General features: G+C 37.3%; 1 long non-coding RNA gene across 2 annotated transcripts; it reads left to right on the top strand.

Annotated features, from left to right (window-relative positions):
• The first annotated feature begins 1,092 nt into the window (after positions 1-1,092).
• LOC108448589 lies at positions 1,093-19,349 on the top strand. 2 transcript variants are annotated; one of them, XR_001864543.1, is made up of 5 exons: positions 1,093-4,431; positions 8,846-15,139; positions 16,011-16,098; positions 17,404-17,562; positions 18,489-19,349. It is a non-coding gene; the product is annotated as an uncharacterized LOC108448589 (long non-coding RNA). The 2 variants fall into 2 exon arrangements; XR_001864542.1 differs by having other exon boundaries at positions 8,846-16,098.
• Positions 19,350-22,265: the final 2,916 nt, after the last annotated feature.

Here is a 22,265-nt window from a genome sequence, read left to right as displayed (position 1 = left end):
TGGAATTTTTGCCTGTTTCTGGTCCTCAAGGCTCAAGTCTGGTTGGCTCCTGTCTTTCCTTTGCATATTCTGATTCCAGTTCAGGACAGTTAGGAAGGGGTCTTCTCCTAAGGCCACCTGAACCCAAACTGCCAAGTGGGACTGCACCAAATAATACCTGGGAAGCTGATTAATTAGTATTTGAGCCTTCTTCCCATGTGCAGTGTACATAAAGGAACAGGTCTGTGGATTCAAATCTGCCTCTAACATCAGCATTCCCTGCCTATGGAGAGATGTTCTTTGCAACTTAATCTCTTAAAATTCTTGAGTTTTTCAGATACGAATTCCATAGGTATGTGCAAGATGAGTCACAGAAATTCAGGTTTTTCATGAAAGATGTTTCTGAAAGGCACTGGAATTTTGTAAACAGGATTTTTAAGGTTGCCTATTCAGTAGCCAAAGTGTGTATTGAGAGCAGCAAGGCTTACTCTGGAAGTGTGACTTGGGAACATGACACTGTAATCATAGACTCATAGAATATGCTGAGTTGGAAGGGACCCCTCAGGATCATCAAGTCCAACTCCTGGCCCTGCACAGGCCACCCCAAGAGTCACACCATGTGCCTGACAACGTTGTCCAAACACTTCTTGAACTCTGTCAGGCTTGGTGCTGTGACCACTTCCCTGGGGAGCCTGGTCCAGTGCCCAGCTACCTCTGGGGAAGGAGCTTTTTCCCAATATCCAACCTAAACCTCCCCTGACAGAGTTTCATGATGTTCCCTCAAGTTCTATCACTGGTCACCACAGAGAAGAGATCAGTGTCTGTCCCTGCTCTTCCCCTCATGAGAAAGTTGTAACTGCAATGAGGTCTCCCCTCAGTCTCCTCCAGGCTGAGCAGACCAAGTGGTCTCAGCTGCTCCTTGTATGGCTTCCCCTCAAGGTACTTCACCATCCTCATGATCCTCCTTTGGACACTCTCTAACGCCTTTATATCATTTTTATATTGTGGCACCCAAAACTGCCCCAGCACTCGAGGTGAGGCCGCCCCAATGCAGAGCAGAGCAGGACAATCCCCTCCCTTGCCCGGCTGGCCATGCTGTGCCTGATGTACCCCGGGGCACGGGTGGCCCTCCTGGCTGCCAGGGCACTGATGGCTCAGATTTAATTTCCATTAATGAGTTGATGGATTGGCAAGGTAGGTGAAAGATTGGTTTTCAGTAAGTACAAGTGGCTCCACATCTGTGGTAGAATGCCACAGCACACAGTTGTTCATTTTGGAACAATCTGATTTATGGTACAGCTGAATTTGCAGTCCAGTTTCAGATGACTTCTTCTTACTTAGAGTAATTCCCAATTATCCTCAGTCAATTTATATAATTCAAGATTAGGTCTTTTTTGACATACGTCGTTGTGACTATTGCCTAACTTCTTCAGGGCCATTTAGAAATAAGAGGGTGCCTCCTGGTGTTGAAAATACTGAATGCCATTGTTACTGTGAAGTATGTTACTGTTTATTGTCATTCTTTAGGAATATTTTTACTTGAAATACAAGCAAAAATCATTCTGCCATTGACAAATTAACTTCACAGTGTTAAATCTGAATAAAATCCTTGCTTTATAAAGCATTATTTATGTAGAAAAATTAGAAAATGTATTGTGTCTCTTTGGGATTTAAAGTAGATTTTAAAGCACGCCTGTTAAAACTTAAAACTTTCTATTCCAGGCTGAGGTAAGAGAGGCAGTTACTATTGTTACTGAGAATCACTAAGACACAGCAATTCTTCGGAGTACAGATGTTTATGAGTCTGACTGCAAGTTATTAGCATTGCACAGTGTAGCAGAGGAATCCAGATGTTCACACAGAAATCATTCCAACCCTCTGGTAATTACATGCTGTAACTGATAGCAAAATTATATGCTAGAGAAAATGAACTAATTTGTACCACGCTAGCATGGAAAGTCACACTTAGTAAGTGTCATATCAAGAATAATAAGGTAGTTCCTTGCACTCACAATCTGAATTTTATCTAGCTATACTGCTACATATCTATATCTATATAGTGCTGTTTTATATATAAAATATAATTTTATGAAATTATAAAATATATAAAATATATATTCTATTTAACAGCTGGAAACAAAACAAACAAACCTATGTGAAGATTGCTTTATCCGAAGCAAAACTCTAGATTTATCAATCACAATTAAATAAATGAAATGAGCAGTTACAATGGCATGTTAGGGAGCTACAGTTCGAGATCTCAACAGGTGCTTCCAAAAATTAAGGGTGAAAAAGCAAACATCTTAATGCACAATGATGCTTTTTTTTTTTGAGACGCATTCCAGTCTGTGATTATGAAGCTTTATAGGATAGGTGGTAGTCTTATGAAAATCTTTATATGCTTGGAATTACAGTTTATTAGATTAAAACTAATCATTAGTTACTCATTCCAAGTTATCTGCCAGCTGGAAGTAGGTACTCAAATACTGTGTATAAACAGTTGTGGCACACAGAACATAAAATCAGTTCATTTAATTCCTGAGTATCGTGACCAAAGTAATTATCTTCAGTCAGGTACAAGAAAAACGAAAATTTTCTCTGGATAATTTGAAATGCTATAGATACAATTTTTTTTTTCTTTTTCTAGATAATGTACTGCCAGATATTATATCATAGATTGTTGATTTGCAGCTGCATGTGTTTGTGTTCTTAAGCAGCAACAGGGCAGATGAGCCAAAGGTAATGGAGACACCACCACTTATTATTTCAGTTTATTTTTTAACTGAAAAATTTCTAGACACCCCGGGGACATAAGAGTGATGGAGATGTTAAAATTATTGCAAGTTTTAATACAGATTTCTTTCCATATAAAGCACATTTGGCACAAGCCACTGAATACTTTTGCATTTACCCTCGTTTGCCACCAAGGGACACTGTTTGTCTATAAATGAAGAGCAGCCTTGACGGCTATGGGATTTTCGTTAATCCTGGGATTCTGGATGCCTCAGTAGTACTTAGAAAATTATGTGAACTTGAAATGCCATCAAGTTGTTTAAAAAAAAACTGGTTTTTGAGGTCCTAAAGTTACTGCTATTTAGATGGAGTAGCAAGTTTTCATCTAAGCAGCAACAAAATGTTTGAGTTTTAATGTACTTAAGTGTTTCTTTACCTAAATATAGCTTCCTCAAAATATTTTTTACATGCTTTATTTCATTATTTAATATTATATTTTTATATGGTCTTTCATTTTGACGGAAGTTGAAACACAAAGCCTTTTCATATTAAGCACCATACAAGCACAGCACTCTTAACAGCGACAGGTGCTGAGTGTGGACATCTCTCAGCAAATGCTCCAAGTATGGAGCCTGTTTGCTTTTGTTTGTCAGAAGCCATCAGAAGGATAAAATAGATATATTCTAGTTAAAGGTCATGTTCCTCTTTAAAATTCAAATTGTCATTTATTTGCTGTATTGGAAGGGAATAAAAACCTGAGGAGCAGCGTGCTGAAATATGTTCTTTAGTTTTTATTTGCTTGAGCTTTTTTATGTTCTACTCATCTTCACAGCAAGTACAAGAATTAAGACAAATTAAAAGTTTCTAGGGACTATTCTCTTCAGCTTTTGATTTGTCCTTTGGTTCCCTTTTTTCTTCTTCTTCTTTCCTTAGATGAGATGGAATTAAATACAAGTTCAAGACTCATCTTGTAATCTTACAACGTTAAGTACAACATACCTTCCTTTTCCTCTTTTTAAGATGGGTTGTTAAGGCTGTGTTACTGGAAAGTAACAATTGTACATATTTTCTAAGTGGTTTAGCTAGCATTCAGTATACTTTCTGCATATAAGGGTTTCTGGTTTCAACAATTGCTAGAAGTAACACCAGAATTAAAAATACCGTTTTCTATAAGAAAAATACATTTATTTCACTTGTGAACCTTTAAATTTGGTATTATATAGATTATGCTATTTCTGAGAACCCTTGTAAGACTCTTTTGGGGTGAAGAAAAGCACATTGACGTTTACCAAAAAGAGGAGAATATTTTCTTCCATTAGGATTTTTTTACACATTTTTCTTCTAATTCAGGTTTCTTAGTATCAATGCAATTGTGCAGTTCATTTGCCCCAAAAACATTTCATTATCTTACTGAATTGATGTGTTTCTAAATCTAATTAGCATGTGTTTATTTTTAACACTAATGATTTCCTTTAATAATACTTAATTGCAGATCATTTTTAAATAAGAGGCAGACTTGTTAGGTAGCAGCAATTTAAAAAAAAAAGATAAACCCAGTATTTATTGTTTCAAAAACTATAGAATAATTTCCTTGTATTTTTAAATGTTTTTTCTCTTTTTTTTTTTTTTTTTTCCAACCTGTGTAGCTTACCTTTTGTTTTAGTGGCTACAAATTCCAAGAAACCACGTTAATTGGACAAAATCTCAGTACCTTATATTGTAAGTAAGACTTTAACAACGTTTAATGGGTACTAATAGCAGTGTGTAGTTGAAAGGACAAACATACAGGACACATACTTTAAGAAAAACATTATGTTTGTTATGTTAAAAATTATTCATCTGATATTGAGCTAGAAAGATCCACAGTTGATGCAGATTTGTGTCACACAAGCTCAGAATTTCCTGCAGGGGTGTAGATGACTGCATATAATCCATATAATGACAGCATGAAAACTAAGAAGTGGATCTGGAAGCATATCTGGAGGCTCCTATGTAGAATGCAAATGCTGTATACTAAGATAAAATTTCACTGTCTTGCTGCTGCTTTTGTGCATGAATAATACACACAGAGATGTATACATTAAATTAAATTTGATTCTTTAATGGACTAGGTGTATTTTACCAAATGTAAAATTGATAGAGAGAAGCTCTGGGTCTAGATTTGAATGTGATTAAATTACACAGTAACAAACCTTTTTCTGCAGTAGAAACTGAGCATTCTGCCTAAAAGTAGAACTTAAATTTCAAAACTTAATTTAAACAAGTTTAAAAAATTTTAATGTTATTTTACATGGTTAGTCATACATACTGTGATTGCTTTCCCAATGGTGATTTTTGCACCAACTGCAGTAATTGTTACAGCAATTGAGTTCATGACATCGAGAGATTAAAAGCCAGTAAAGTAGAAAAAAGAAAAATATACAGTATGCACTGGTATCAGCTTCATGTATAAAAAACACAGTAATATTTTTTCCATTAGTTACAGTATTTGAAATATGTTATTTTTAGCCTAAACAAAGCTGAGTGTTGCCTCTGCATTATTCTTACATAAAGAAATTTAAGGATGTCATTCATTCCCTTTATAGAATTTTGGACTAAAACTAGTCATGTGATGACTGAAGGATAATTTTTATTCTTTGAAGGAAGTATTCTACCCCAAATTTAATTTCAGAAAGTTTTTTACTTGAACGAAAAGACAGTATCCCAAAGTCAGACAATAATTAAAGGACATGAGGCAGGATCTGACTGTTGCATGCAGATGGAGTAAGAGTCTTGTTGTTTAACCTTTCCCTGTCTGCACCCATTGAGCAGAACTGATATAGTTTAATTATGGAGTGAGAAAACAGTCTTCCGCGTGATAAATTAGGAAAAACTCAGAAACAATCTGTTAGAAGCAGAAGCTACTCAGTGTAGAAGAGAAATACACTCCCTAAAATTCCCAGCATGATTGAGTTTCAGTAGGATTATTACCAGTAAACAAGAAATTAGGGTTAGGACTAGTGACATAAACATGGATTAAATGTAGAAATTAGGAATATAAATTAAAAATGAAATGTAAAATTACTGGGAGGAGTAGAAAAAGAGAAATACCTTTTAAGATGAACTTAGAATTCTTGAAAAACTGAATTTCATGTAATACACTCTCATCATCAGATGCATCTTTATTTGAGAACACACAGCAGGGGACAATGCCATAATATAAAGTGTCAAGTTATTAAGTTCAAAAGAGAGATGAGCTCAAATGATGATGGGGAAAAAAAATAGGAATTTTGACTAGTCAAGAGGTAGGAAAAGAGTAAATAGGAAATAATAAATAATAAAGAGGGAAAAAATTAATAAAGAGGAAATAATAATAAAGGGGATAAATAATAATAATAAAGAGAAAAAAATCACAGGGAAAATTTAAAAGAAATAATACAGAGAATTAGAATGCAATCCACTCCATGAGATATTTACACAAAAATTGAAAGCTGCTATGAGCTGCCCTCCCTATTAGTTAGGTTTGGAGTTAATCCCTGCTTGATTAGACCAGGTGTCATCAAATTTAGTCAACTATGCTTAAGGTTCTTTGGGATTAATATTTCCCTTTCAATGTAGAGATTGTAAAAAATTGTAGCTCATTCTGACAGGAAACCCCTTCTCTTTTTGCACTACATGGTCCACTTGAAAAGCTGACATACCTGGACAGAAAAAGAAAAGGGTAAAAGTCAAAAGGGCCCAAGTTTTACTAAAAAGCAGAATGCAGAGGAACATGAAAGGAAATGGAGATATGAGAGACACACCTCAGGAAGAGTGTCAGCTGGAATAGAGTAGCAAGATTTGAGAAGCAGCTTCTAATTCTGTATTAGTTCTGCACTGGTTTGAGGCAAGGGGAGGCGAAAAGAAAGATGTGAATTAAATTGTGAACCATTGGCTACCACTATTTGTTCATATCATACAGCTATGAAAAAGCTTTATACTATTCTAGGGAACATTAGAAAGTATATTTTTAGTAGAGAAAGGAAGATGTTTGTAGTATTTTATAAAATGCTGGTAAATCTCCGTTTGGAGTACTGTGTACAGTTCTGGTCATCTGTGCTCACGAAAAAGAAACTTGATTTGGAACAGATGCAGTCCTCAGAATCTCCTGGGACAAATGAGAGAATGGAATATGTGTCTTTAATGGAGAGAACAGAGGAGTTTGATTTAGTCTAGGCAAATTAAGTCTGAGAAGATATATGCTTCCTCTTTATAACTGAATTCAGGAGATCGATATTGAAGAGGACTAGAAGCTGTTAAAAGGTTACATATCACTTAAATTTAGAATGGAAAGTATGTTTTCTTAACTGTTCAAGGAGAAAGGTTCTGAAATGTTCTTCCAGAGAGGATAGTGTGAGCCAGGAACCTAAACTATTTAAAAATTGAGCTTCAAAAATTGTGTAATTAAAACAAATTTCCTGGAGACAATAAATCTCTGGTATAAAGTTTGGGTATCTATACATATTGGTATATTCAGGGGATTCTGAAAGGAAAGACAGTAGATTATACCATTTTTCCTTGCATGAATCTCATACTTCAGGACTTTTACTAGTCACCCATGGCATCCAAAAAAATACTTCTCCTCATTGATATGTCATTCTTAGAACCACTAAGTACTGAACACTAACAGATGCTGAGGCAAAATGCAGGTAGTGTGTGTTCACCTTCCTGGTGAATAGTCCTGTTGAATAGTTGAATAGTCCTGTTTAAATGCTTAAGCTTGAATTGGCCAAACGCTCTTCTGGATCATGAAAGAATTTTCAACTACAAAATAGGAGTGGTTTTTTTGTTTGTTTCTTTCTGTTTTGTTTTGTTTTCTTTGATGATTCTCTGTGAGGATTATCTTTTTTTAATGTTCTGCCAATTTAAAGTCTTAATTGATGCTGATGCTCTCACTTTCCAGTTCTTTCTGTGGCATGGTACTGGTTTTAATCTCTTGATCCATGTGTGAAATAGACAAAAAAGTGCTGGCAAGTGTTTGGGGAATATGAAGCCAGAGTTCTGTGCTTTGTTCCAAATAGAGACAGATGTTGCTTATTGTCAATAAGGGACTGGGTTTGAAGATGAAACCCTGTGTGCCTGAATTCCACAGCAGTGAACTGCAGAGTACCTGGGCAAGCAGAGCAGAAGAGCTCTGCTTATTGTAATAAGATCTATTGTAATCTACACTCTGCTTGTTGCCAGATGAGTCCATAGCAATGAGGGAAATGTGATGCCAAAGCAGGAATTCCAACCAGTGAGCGAGGAGCAGCAGGGGATGTAACCAGGCACGGATCTATCTGTGAAGCAGCTTGGGAAGGAGCAGGGTCTGAGTTTAATGCAGCTCTGGAGTGAAGGGAGGAGGCCACCAGCAAGGCTTCCTCAGGCTCTTTCTCACACAAGTCTGACCCAAGGCTGCAGGGATGCCTTTTCAGAGTGGGCTTCTGGCACAGGCAGCCAGGCCCCAGGAGGAGGGAAGGAAGTTTCAGGGTCTGTTGATGCCTTGGAGTCCTGAGAGTATGGTCAGAACCACAGGTTTGTTGTGCTGCTCCAGCTTCTGCTGATGAGGCTGAAACATGTAAAGCAGTTGCACTTTTTTCTCCTTCCCTAATAAACAGCTCATCCCTATTTTATACTTCTAACTACCTGTTTTATTAGGCTTTGTATTTAGTTCAGAGTTTGTTTTCTTTTTTGTTGTTGTTTGAAGGGTTGGGGGGCAGGGTGTTGCATCCTGGCTTGATAGTTTTACCCTTTTGTCAGTGACCCTAGTCAGTTTTTTCATTCTTCACTCAAAGGGAGCTCAGGATAGTCCCTTTCAGTATTTTTAATCTAGAAAGTTTCTCCTTTAACTGTTGTTTTAATATAGCCCCACATTGGCCAGCTTCTGTTACCTGCAGTATCTGATTCTTTCTCACAACCTGTTGTGTTAACCCTGGCCAGGTCTGGCCTTCTGTATACATACCTTTGTAATTAATATTGCTGAAAGTGATGAATTTTGTACTTGATATAAAATTATTATATTCATCTCATTCTATTATACTGCACTATTAGGGGGAGCAGTCATTTCTTACTGAATGACAAAACTCTACTCTCATTTAATCCCCATGTTTAGGTGATTTTGGTTTATGTTTTTCAGTTGCAGGAATAAGCAAAAAAAGGGAAAGAAAGGATTACCATGGCTGCTGTAGTGACAGTTCTGTGTGTGTTTGGTACTCTGGGTGTGTCTGTGTTTGTGTTCCTGCAGTAAAGCCGTGGTAAGTCAGCTCATCCTTTAGAGCTCCTTGTGATCAGTTGATCTTTACCCAAATGCTCTTCATTCCATCTGTTGCAGTGTGGCAACCTGCTGTGGCGTATTTTATGCTGTTCATTCATTATGGTGCTTTTTTACAATCACAGTCAATGACTAATTAAGCTCTGTCAGGCCTTCTGAGAGGTGCTAATAAGTTTAAAAATTTATTTGTTATTTGCACACAACAGACAGGGGTTTGTGGCTAAGGAGCCAAGGAGGCACTTTAAAGAACTGAGTTCCCTTTTGCACTGTGTCACTGCTTCTGGGCTGGTCTTGAGATACTCACTGAATTTCCATGGCTTTGACTCAGGAAAATATTTGAGTGAATGCTGAATAATAAAGTCAGTCATGTTGTTAAGGGCCTTCTTGAGTTAGGACTCTCTGAAGTGGGCAAACAGGCCCCTACCTCCACCTAGTTTTCCATTTATGAATCTGTAACTCATCCAAAGTCTCTCCATTTACTTCAGCAAGCTCTGAGTTGGGCCTTTAAAAGAATAAGGAATACCAGATCCTGACCAGGTACCTTGCAGAAAGGCACCTGAGCCCAGCTGGGGTCTCAGAATATAAATATTCAGAACTAGAATATAAATTATATGTTTGGAAAAAGGTGTGTAGTTAATTTGCAAAACCCAGTAGCTATCCTGTAACTACGTGCCAAAATAATGCTTTCATAAATCTTCATTACAGAGTGGATATTTGCCATTCAGTATTACCCACTTCAGAGACCAAATGTGACTCATTATTAAATTACTTCAATCTGTGCTGATGTAGAAGCACCCCTGACACATCTCTTTGTGAGCCATTTCTTCAGAGTAATTGCATTAGTAATAGCCGATTACACAGCAATCTTATGTTCCTACAAAATTAAGGTAATTACTGTAGCTAAAAACACATCCCTCTGTATTCTGTCCTAGCAAGGAAGCTGGTAAAAGGCAGTGTAATGCTTCAATTCTTTGTAACAAGAGAAACATTAGGGTATAATTACATTATTGATGCGGCGTAGGAGAAGTTTTCATATTTGAAAGGAGCATGGAAACAAAATAAGAGTTTGAAGCTATAAAATCTTAGTCTATAAAGGGAAAAAAAAAAGATCGTTTGCATTTAGATGCCTTAATAAGTATGGAGGAAAAGTATTTGAAATACCTGAATGAGTTTGTGTTCTGTACTTTGAAAATATTACGTCTGTCTTTGAAGTAGATTTTATTATGCAAAAGTGCATTTTTCTTTGAACCAGATTCCAGAGAAACTGATACGGTTATACTTTTATACAAACTAAATAGGTATTAATTCTTTAATTTAATTGCAAACCTCCTGAATGGTAGGGTCAGATTCTAATTAGACTGCATGCTATAGAATTTGATTTGTATTTAATTTTCACCTCTCTTTATGTCTTTGAGGGAAACTTGACATTTCACATTTTCTTTAATACAATATTAGAAGTTTAATATAACAGCTGAGGGAGAACAGACAGGACATTCCCTGTAAATGTAGCTAAGTAATTAAAACTTGAATATTCTAGAAGAGATATTGAAAAATTAATCTCTTCAGAGACATTATGCAGTGGCAAAATTCATAGACAGAGGATACCACTAGGTCATGAGAGTGGCAGCTTGTGTTTGGGTGGGGGCTGATGAGAGTCTGTTGCATGATAGAAGTTCTCCTTGCAGATTTTCTTTCTGTTGGATCAAAGTGCTGTGGTTGAATTGCTGATGGCCCTCAAGTAGAGAAGAAATGTTCAGTTCTTGCAATGTATGATATGCAAAACTCATGAAATTAACACGGTGCTCAAAACTGTTTTGATTACAAAGACAAATCCCAGAAACTAAATATGGATTGTTCAACTGACACAGCAGAATATGAGAATGTGTCAGGTTAAATTAAATTCCTTTTATGTAAGTATCTTAGCAACTCTGCTATATATTTTGCATTTATTAGGAATATTCATGGTGAATGAAGGGGCTCTTTTAAAACTTTTACAAATTAGAAATCTTACGGGATCAGAGTAACAACTTCAGAAACGTTTTTTGCAGGAAGAGAAATTCTGGAAGAAAATACTGTGTTTTTCTGTTACACACCAACAGCACTGGGGACAATGGACAGCATCTACAGCAGGAAGCTATCCAAAGCCACATTTTTAAAGATAATGTGATAACTTGCACAGGCTGTGTTGTAAAAGATATTTGTCATCTGTTATGTTGTGGGATACAATGTTTACATGGAGACACCTCACTCACTTCAGCAGCCAAGCATGTGGGAGTGATAGGCCCAGGAACAGAGAGAAGCTTCATACAATCATGGTGTTGAATGAATATTGTTGCATCATAGGACAGGTTTTGGAAGGAAGTGCTTTGAGGACAGCAAAGACATGTTTATCTGATATTTTGAATACTGGTACTTCCCACAGACAATTTTGGAAATGATAAGGGGAACTGTAAGCTTTTCATTTACTTACACTGTCTCATGCATAATGTAAGGAGAAGAAAAGATGAGTCATATTAGTAAGCCTTTAGCTTTCATAACTCTCAGATGTAACTTTGATGAGGTAAAATGAAGTTTCATCCTGGAACAAATTGATTTAACACTTTCAGGTCTTCAAAGAAACTTACACTGTGATTTCACAGTAGTTACATTCAGTTGACTTTTTAAATTATTAATTTTCAGCATTAGGAGAGGTCTGCAGCAAACAGCAGGGAAACTTTGTTTAATTAAAAGCAGCTTATGTATGTATATTGTTCTATTAATCTTTTGATGTTCAGAATGTTCATTGGTATTGAACTCAGGTTGTTTTAGTCTAAAGCCCAAATCAGAAAAAAACCAAAAATGCATGTATTTCCTGGGCATTCTGCAGAGAGCAATGCTTGGTATCTGTGATTAATTTTCCTAACCTATTATTGCTGCACTGAGAATAAGAACTTTCCTCTGACATAAGCAGGTGTTGGGTTTGGGTCCTACATCTGTACAGCAGCTGCTGCAGATGTACAGCTGTTTATTTTACAAGCCTGGATTATTGTTCCTGCTAAGCCTTGAAAGCATCTACTTATCTAGTCCCATAGCAGGAGATGAAACCCAAAACATTCTGTGATTCTATGATACTTACACTACTTCACCTTAGCTAGTCAGGGCTGTTTCTGTTCTCTGCTGTTGCAGTTCTTTTGGGTGTGGGAAGTGCATTAAACTGTTTTCAGCCTTTTCTCTACTTCAGACATACAGAAAATCACAAAACTTCTAACTTGGTGGGGGTTTTTTTCCAACAAATAATTGAATTCTTAGAATACCAATGGTTTTGGAAAGAGAACAGCACAGTGTTCTTAGTGAATTATGCTCTTAGAGGACCCAGATTGGCACTGGCAGCAGAGACAGAATAATTCTGACCACTTTGAAAAATCCTGACCTCCCTCTGTTATCCTGTAGATTTAAATCAGCATACCAAACCAAGGAATGGATTCTCTTGGGTGTGAATAATCCCATGTAGTTAGAATAATTTACACCCTCAGAAGAGTATTTTACTTTTAAAGTGATAAAAAGCAGTGGATCTGTAGCTACTATACTGGTAAATTATGTAGAGTTTTTCTTTTGAAATTGCTTTTGAAAAGCAAAACTCCTCCAGAATAAGCTTGTAATATTGTCCATCACTATCAGAGGCACATCTTCTGCCATCTAGTATAATGGGAGTAAGAAACAAACAATTCAGGGCAACTATTCCATCAGCACAGCACCCAGTTCAAGGCAACAGGTGTGAGACTACCTGCTGTTGGACTGCACTAATTTTCTGCCAGCACAGAGGATTCAAAAGTGTGGAGAAGACATAACTTGCTGCAATTCCATAAAGTTTTTCTGACACCTGGGGGACAACTGTGGAAGAATCATTTACTCCTTATCCTGGCATTTACTGTTCCAGTGAGAAAGAAGCAGCTGGAATATGGCATTATTAACATCTTAATTCTAGCCAAAGATTCTCCTGCTTTGATGAATAATCCCATGGCTGGTTAAATTCACCTCAGGATTAATGTATATCTGTCTTCAAAGTATTTTGATTTCAAGTTGAACTGCTCCAAGATCATTGTAGTAATGTTTTAATCTAGAATAAAACTTCTTAGGCAAGCCTGGCTTTTGAAAAACCAGAGGATATCTAGTATTACAGGGATGACTCCTGGATCATCACTCACTCCTTTAAATTGTCCCTGAGATATTGTACATAAATCTTAAAAGTCAACAGTAGGTCAGATATAATCCATGGTCTCCAGAGCAAATGCCACCTGAATAATATCTGGAGTAGGTGTAGCATTCTCTGTTCTTTAAGTGACTTATTAATTCAAATGTCTTGGTTTCAAGGATATTTGTAGAGGGGCTGCCCACTCAGTGACATTCTGTTTTCAAGCAGCAGCAAACTTCACATTCCACTCAATCATTACTCACAAGCACTTGTCTTTTTTCAGTTATTGTAATAATATAAGAATCTTCTTAATATAAGAAGAAGATTGCATGCCACGTAGGTTCCTCTAAGTGTCAGTAAAAAATAAACTACCTATTCTCTACATAGCCTTAAAAATCCTCAGAACTGGTGTTTAAAACCCTGCAATAAGGTGCATAGTTCTGTTTCCTGGTAAAAGAACAGGTAATTATGTTTGTCTGTTTCTGAAAGCTTGACTACAAGCAGAAACATAAGATAAAAGGTAGGGTTTAGCTGCATGCTAATGGTAATCTTATAATTCTAACACATCTGCTGCCACTCCCTTCTGTGATTCAAATAGTGGCCAAGTGTTTAACCTGTAAAATAGTTGAAGATCATAAAATTTATAAATCTCATTTCAGTTGGTCACGGTCCTTTCCAGCCCTCTGTCTCACACTGTTTGTGTGCAGATTTGTTCGTAAAAATTAGGTATAAAATACTAACCTACTATTGTGATTGACGCTAGAAAATTATGTGCCAGGCTCTGTTATATCAGGGTAATTAATGATAGGTGACTCCAGGAGATCTGGAAATAATCTGTACCTGAAAGAAAAAGAATCACAACACAGAAGTTGACTAACTGTCAAGCATCCTCAGAAGGTGGTGCAAACATGTGATCGTCTTCTTTGGCCCTTTCTTCTACTACAGCAAAGAATGGGCTATAGGAAGGGGTTTTTTGAAAAAGGTCTCCTTTCTTAACTGATTCCATTTATTACCTGTGCAGTTTTCTGTCACATTATCATTTTCAGTTTCTATAAGTTCAAGTTCTATCTGCATTCATTGCAGCCATAATTTATGTTTATATTGTCCCCTAGCTTGTTATATAAAAATACATTCTTCCACTTTTTTTATTTCTATTCCTGTTTCGGGACTTTGATAGTTTGATTGCAAAAGCAATGCCTGTATGCATTTCAGTGATTACTCGAATGGTGGAATTCATTTGCAAAGTAGCTTGTTCCTGTTAAAAGTCACCCCATTGTTCACATAGGACCAATAAAGGTAATTGTGCTGTTATTGTTATGATTTCTAGATTTAATAATGATGAGAAGAAAAAAACCCAAGAAGTTATTTAACATATTGTTCTTACATAACTCTTAAAATTGAAGTGTGTTTCAACCACAAAAGAATAATTGCTCTTTGTATAACTATATATGCGATATATATGTATAACTATATATGAGTTATATTAAAATATGCTTTGTTTAGTGTTTCCCAGGGGATCTCATCCACTAGTTCTTTAAACAGCTGGAATTCACTGTTAAGTTCGGGATCCTGACTTTACTGTTTGCCAGGCCTGTGTTCCTCAAGATCACAACTAGAGCCTGCTGACTACAGCCCAAGCTGCCTCCACTGAGCTCATCTCCATTTGTGAGCACCAGGTCGACTTCTCCTCTGGTTGGTTCATCCAATGCCTGGAGCAGGAAATTGTCCATTACATGCTCCAGGAGTCTTGTGGATTGCTTACAGGCAGCTGTACAGCAGAAAGGCATCAGTTAAATCAGCAATGAGCAGGCATTGCACAACTTCTTCTCTGTTGTAGATTGTAGAAAATCTACACCTCCAAAGAGGTGTGTGGACTATCACCTGGCATTCCTTCCTGCCCAGAATGGGATTAAATTTAGCAGGTGGATCTCACCTCTCTGTGCTGACTGTGACCTGCATTCTGGACAAGAACCTAAACACTGGTTGAGGTAGAACACATTTATTCTTTGCACAAGTTTCTGTTGTTTACTGAGGATCAGATTATGCACACTATGTTTAATGTTTTGATCAAATGTTCACTTTTTGTTTGAGGGGATAAATTAAAAGTTCTGGTTTAGGACATAGCTGAAATAACTCTGCAACAGAGGGGTACCCCAGGTAAGCACAGACTACTAAACACTGCACTTGTTATGGAGATCAAAGGGATACATTACCCTAAACTGGGTTCTTCCACCCAGTGTGCAAGAAATCAATCCACACCTGGGGTCGAAGTGTGTGTGATTTATTTACAGCTCTGCACGGAAAGAGGAGTTAGGTGGCAAATCCACAAAGCTACACACGAGGCACACAGAAGCAGGCATCCTTAGGGGTTACAATCTTTTAAGGTACTAGCATATCTCACTTGAGTCACTGTTTGGCTATGTTCCTATTGGCTCATCCTTTCCCCACTTCAGTTTCAAGGCATCAGATCCCAAGAAGTCACGGCATATGTTCAGTCTTTTGACTGAAAAGTCTATGATCTTTTTGTGGTCAGGGGGGTGCCTGAACAAGGAGTGTGGTTTTTTACTATTATAATGAGCAAAAGTTCATTGCTAGGGCAAGTTCTCACCACAGAACCAGTCAAAACTGGAGAGCTGTAACTCATCACAAAGCATCCTGGATAAGAAGGGTATTACCTATTTTTGGTTTCCCCTTTCAAGGGTCTAGGCCATCAGTTTTGTCTCCTACATTCCTGTGGTTTTTGCTTCCATAATTTAATTGCTATGTTCTTTAGCTTCTTTTTGGAAGTTTGCTCCTGTTATTCAGCAGCACCTCTCCCATAAGTGACTACTTTAAGGTATCCCTTTGCTTTATTTACAGACTCCTGTGCTGCACCAATGTGGATCACACTGAGAATGCAGGGGAATTACCTGTTTTCCCATGTGTTTCAAGGATGATGCATGCTGAGGTACAAGGTGACACTGCGCAGTGATAGAACACTTGTAAATAGTGAAAATGGGATCACTTTCTATGTCTTAAGCTCAGCAAGTGAAACTTAGCACAGCTTACATTTTTGTTTCTCTGTTAGCAGGCCTGGCAACAGAGAAAATACCAAAGGTGAGGGAAATACAGGAGTATCTTCCTCCCAAACTTTCCACAAAAGTGTTGTCTAGTGGAAGTTCTGAAAATGAAGAGTAGAACTTTTTTTTCTTTCCTGTCTTTTCTTCAGCAAACTGCAGTGATCTGTAATAGCTTGTCCAAACAAGCTCCCATAGGTCATTTCAGTCACGGCTTTGATAATTTATTAAAAATTTAATCTCATTTAAATCCATCCCACACACTAATGATAACCTAATTATTACATGGAATTGGCAGGACTTTCCTCAGTACCCACTCATAAATTCTTCTTTAGGTTAGTCCTCTTTTGATACTCTTAATGCTGGATTGAAAGGGGGCTGATTATGTTACTGTGATGAATACAGAGGGAACATCAGATGAGTTATGACAAAGGAAGACACAACTTTTTAAATTGGTTTCTGTGAACTAGCTGTTTCACAGCATCTCTATTGGGATGAGCATTTCAGGACAATAAGAACTCTAATAACATAATGTAGCACAATACCAATGTATTCACTGCACAGAAGAAAGATGTGGCATTTACTCATACAGAATATGCTTTTATAAGGGAAGAGCCGAGGGCACCCACATCCCCTTTAATGTCTGTCAGAATTGTTGCATCTTGAATGCACTCCACAGAGCTGTTGTTCAATTTAGCCTTTTCCAGGTAGCCTAATTTGAGTATGTATAGACACAGTGAGGAATAACATTTATGTTAAAGGAGAGGCTGCTACCTGAGCAGTTGCACACAGACCACCACAGACTTCACCCGCTGTGACCTGAGTCTCTTTGCAGTGAGAGCTCCATGGGTGTCCCTTTGGACTTGGTCTCACACACCTTCACTCTCAGGTGCCCTTCCTCCTATAGATTTGACCCTGGGTCCCCAGTAGCAGAATCTCAGGCACTGGATTTATAAAACTAAATAATTTAATGGTGTGGTACAGCAGCAGGTCAGCTCCAGTTGGGTGCCTCTGTAGAGGGACCCAGAACAAAGCAGTTATTAAGACAATTATACCCTTCTAACTCATGTTATACCCTTATAATCCACCCCTCATCTGCTCTTCAAGCACTTTGCATGTACATCTTGGTCGAATGGTAATTTTTGGTCTGGGGTCTTTTAATACCTTATTGGATTTTTTTCCCTGTATTCATGCAGGCAGGTTCATACCCTATTCTTGTCGTGTCAAGTTGTAGCTTCTGCTGATGGTTATAGCCTCCTTATCTTCTTGTTTGTGCTTCTGCTGCACCTGGTAGAGCATGGGAAACTAAAAATGCCCTGGACTCAAGATAGACATTACTTAGCAACAGCCAAAATGTAAGTATGTTGCCAATTTCCTTATACTCAAGACAAAACACAGCACTGTACCAGATAGTGGGAAAATTAGTAAGAAGATGAACTCTATTCCAGCTGAAAACATATCTAGATGTGAGCTCACAGTTTGCAGCTTAAGTTTTCAGCAAATCCAACTATTCCTGGTGAGCAGGTAAAGTTAAGCAGAGAACATACTAAATCACGCAGTATTATAAATCTATGTAACTCATTCTACTTAAAACGTACTTATGCTCAACATTTTTTATTTCTCAACATGTAGGCAGCTCTGTCTTATTAACAGGCAAAGGGATCATATAAGCTCGCTGTTAATAATAGCAAAGGACTGAACTTGGTGGGCTAAGAAGTTTTTGTATGGTCCCATCCCCGAAAATAAACCCGTGCTGTGCAATTCTGCATGCCCATTGCCCAGTACTAATGTCTGACTCTGCCTTGGCCTATCTAAAAGATGCTTATTCTTACTGCAGCTGGCACTCTTGAGGACTAGAGGTCCTTGTTCTGAGAACCAGTCACAGAGTTCAAATTCACGTGCTGGACTACCCCACAGGTAGTCTAGTTTTTCCCTGTTTATGGGCTTGAAGGCCACTGCATGGTTACCTCTTTTACAGGAAGAGGTGTGGTAAACCTTAGAATGGTTAAAACTATGATCTTTAAATGGCTCAATGAAGTCACAAGAGAAAAAAGTTACAAAATTATAATTAAAACTTAAATATATTGTTGAAGAGAAACAGCATATGTGAGATTTTTAAGGAGATGAGGAGAAAAAAGAAAGCCTTGTGACAAAGCAGACTAAATGCTGTCCTGTTAAATGCTTAAGTGAGAATCTCTTTGTACCAAGACAACAGAAAATTGCTGTGGGTCAAGGTAGAGTGATTTACTTTTTTTTTCCACTGGCTTGCTACCTTCTGCAGAGATGACAAGCATAAAAGTCACATCATTACAAAGTCAGTTTCTTCAGACTAAACGAACTCCTTCACGAATGGGCAGTGATTTATGAGTGGAGTCCTTTTGGTGAAGGGTGTGTGAAGAGCATTCGCTAACCATGGATTAGACAGCCAGAAGATAAGTGAACTATTACTCACATGATTCAATGATCTAAATATCACAGGCAATTGATGCAATCATTCTTCTTTATTTGGTCAAGGATAAAAGGCCTGATTCTAATGCTTTTAACCGAGGTAATATCTAGCTGTGGAAATAGTGCCTGGACTTTACGTGGGATGACTTAGAAGTCTGGACTCAGAAGTGATGGTAAAATTTAAATTAATAATTTTCCTTTTCTTCCACACAAAACAGCCTGTGTAAAACGCTATGCTGTAAAGCCTGTCATGGCTAGCAGGGTTTAAGTGGAACACAAGAAGAATTACTGATCCATTGTGAAAAATGTGCAATGAATTTTAAATTACATTGCAATAATGTTCTTCAAGTATATCTTAGAGTAAGTAAAACCTTGTAATGAAATTGCTTGCCCACGTAATAATTGCTGAGCTCTATGATTAGAAATTGAAGTGTCACTTTGCATATGCCATAGCCTTATTCTGCATGAATATAACACACATCCATCATCTGAAATATGTTTTTCCTGCAATTTTAACACCAGTGTGTTCCTCGGAGACCACAGACATATGCTCTGTTTTAGAACAGTGTTCTAAATCAGCAATGTTTCTGTTGATTTATGCGAATGATCAGACAATTGATTTATGCCTGGGACTGATGCACTCCAAGCCCAAGTATCCAAATTTATTACACTCTGAATCAATAGATTTGCCTTACAGAAAATAAATATATATAAATAAATACATATCTCATATATATATATATATATATATGTATATATATATATATGTGTATATATATATATATAAATGTGCAAGCCCTGCTCAGCAATAACAAAAACAGCTCTACATTATCAAGCAGAAATCCAAAACACAGCTCCATGATAGCCACTGGGAAGAAAACTAACTCAGCTCAAATCAGAACAGCTATAATCTTACTTATTTCTAATGCAAAATTTGTAAGTGTTTTTTCCCCATTATTTCTCACTAAAACCGTGGCAATTTACCCAGAGAACCAATGCTCGACTCTTGTGGGTTTTATTACCTGCCTTTACTCCAATGGTGCTCCTTATGTTTGTCATGCTACTGCAAGAGCATTTTTTAAATCACAGTTTACAGTCAGTGTGTATCACTGAGCCAGGGCATTTCTCTCTTAGCCAGCACACGGTGTTCTGCTAGAAGTTTTCACTTCCTCATTTCCAAAGGCACCACTGTCCTTTGTAATTATCATTCCTAGCGAATCAGACATCTCTACAGAGTTAGACCTGCTCTGCTAAACACGCCCGAGCTCTCCCGTGAAGAGCACTATTACCACCTTGTGGCTATCTAGGCCGCCTATTACACTCAGAACAATAGTGCTTGAGCATATTGCAGCCTTCTAAACTGTCAGCCTTCTCTTCTTTATCTTTGCTTTCACCTGCATGCACAAAAGCTAGAGAACTAAAGCCTTAAGAGCAAACAGCCCTAACATGTGCTACATAATAATTTAAAATCAAAGAAAACAACAACAACAACAACAACAAAACCAACAAACAAAGAAAGAAAGCACTAAACCTTGATCCTCCAAATATCTGAAACTTTTCCTCTGGAAAGTCTTACCATGTTTTCTCCAAAGTTTACCAAGTTGTGGTTGTTTACCTTTAGGGAAAAAGTCCAAAAGGGTTGTGAAACAGGGCATAGTAACTCTCCTGAAACATACTGGTTTAGTAACAGCAAAGGGAAAAATTATTCAATTTTATAATTTAAAAATTATATAATGTTCATGGTCAATAAAATTAGTGCTTGGTAGAAAAGGCACAACTGAACAGAAAATGAGCCCAGGAATACAGTGTACCTGTCCCCTCTGGTTGTGATTTTGCTGGGAAATGGCACCAGGGAGCTCAGAAGAGAAGTGCCATAATAGCAGGTAATGAAGAAAGATTGTGCGTAGAGGGCTTCCTGGCTCTTGTCAGAACATACATGTATAGTCAGTGTTCATCTTTTTATTCATGCTTTCCTTCTTCTAAACGAAGGCACTTCCTGATGCAAGCCATAGTTTCATCTTTTTATGTGATTTTAGGATTATTGATCCTAACACAAATTGAAAGTTCTGCAAAAATCTTTCCCAGGCTGGATAGAATAAGGGTAAGGTTTTCAGACGGTGATGCAAGTCCCCAGCACAATTTTCTAGGACAATTTTAAGCATTATTATACCAAAGCCTTATAAAAATTCAGAGGAAATTTAGGTGATGCCTGCATCATCCAGGCTTCTGTCAGCAGTGGGGGCCCCAGGCACGGCCATAGCACATCCACACCTGACTGGCTGTATTGGCCACTTGTGTTGGCCCAGAACCTGCAATTCTGTTGCTGTGGACTTGGCTTGACACCTTCATGGAACAGTTTTCGCCTTGAGATGTTGGTGAGTTCATCCTTATTTGCTGGATAACATCACATTTATGCTGAGAAATAGGTAAACCAATAGTAACTAAGACAAAACTTTGGTAGTGTAAGTTAATAGTGTTCTCCGTGCTTCCACCTATAGAGAGAATTTTGACATCCTGACATTTGTATAAAGCTGGATTTATAAGAGCACATAAGTTCTTGCTTTAATAATGGTTCACATTGCATATAAATAATTAAAATTTCAAATCTTGCTGGTAATTCAATACTTCACTTCCTTGCATGGTCCTATAAATCCAATAAAGGGTGTTTCTGCTTCTCAAAATAGGTTAACACCTCAAAAAAAAAAAAAAAGTCCTCAAATGACTCTTGAAAATAAAGGATTAAAATCCTATATTGCTTTAATTCTTCTGAGGAATATATGTCAAGTCTGTCAACAGATGTGATTCCACTATCAATTCACAAAAAGTAGCATGGTAAAAAATATTAGGGTTTCTTCCCTACGGAAGAAAGCATCCTTTCTGTCTGGCTGAGGTGAAGAATAATGCTTATGCTTAATAACTACTGCAAATGACAGAAGGAAAAAACAAGTTACATCTTCTTCCCTTTATCCAGTCAACAATATCTGGCTTATCAACTCTGTCACAAATATTAATTATTGGTAATTACTATGTTTTGTGCTAATACCTAGCTAGAATGGGAAGAGGAATATCAAAATAATGATTAACATTTCAAAATTATGTCTAATTAAGCAGATGTCTCAGGACTCTGGTGAACAGTAAAATACTGTCTATAATGTGCTCTGCAAAAGGAATTCAAACAAAAATGGACTAGAAGGCAAAGAAAAATGTAAATATTTGGGGAAAAAAGTGCTATATAGTTTGAACTACATGCAATTAATTAAAATTTCACAGATGTGGGGAGTATAATTTCTTTAATGGGTAGAATCAGTAGATGGTTCTGATGGCACGAAGTGACAGAAGGAATCCATGAATAACATGCTTTGCAGCAGGTAGGAAGGAGGAGTATTGTGGAATTGATGGAATAAGGGTGACTATAGTTTTATTTCTGAAATAATTTTTTACATAAGATCTGAGATTTGTTAAAACTAATTTCTTTTAATAATGTTGCTCCACTGGATAAAGTCAAACCTTAGCTGATATAAATAAATGTACTTTCAAGGTCAACAGTACCACTGCACTTAGTCTCACAGGTCAGGGTTTAGCCCTTATATGTTGTATTTGATGAGCTGTA

This window comes from Corvus brachyrhynchos, unplaced genomic scaffold, assembly GCF_000691975.1.
Source record: "Corvus brachyrhynchos isolate BGI_N302 unplaced genomic scaffold, ASM69197v1 scaffold115, whole genome shotgun sequence".
Lineage (NCBI taxonomy): Eukaryota > Metazoa > Chordata > Aves > Passeriformes > Corvidae > Corvus > Corvus brachyrhynchos.
The sequence above is the reverse complement of the archived record's forward strand: the minus strand, read 5'-3'. Positions and strand labels throughout refer to the sequence as shown.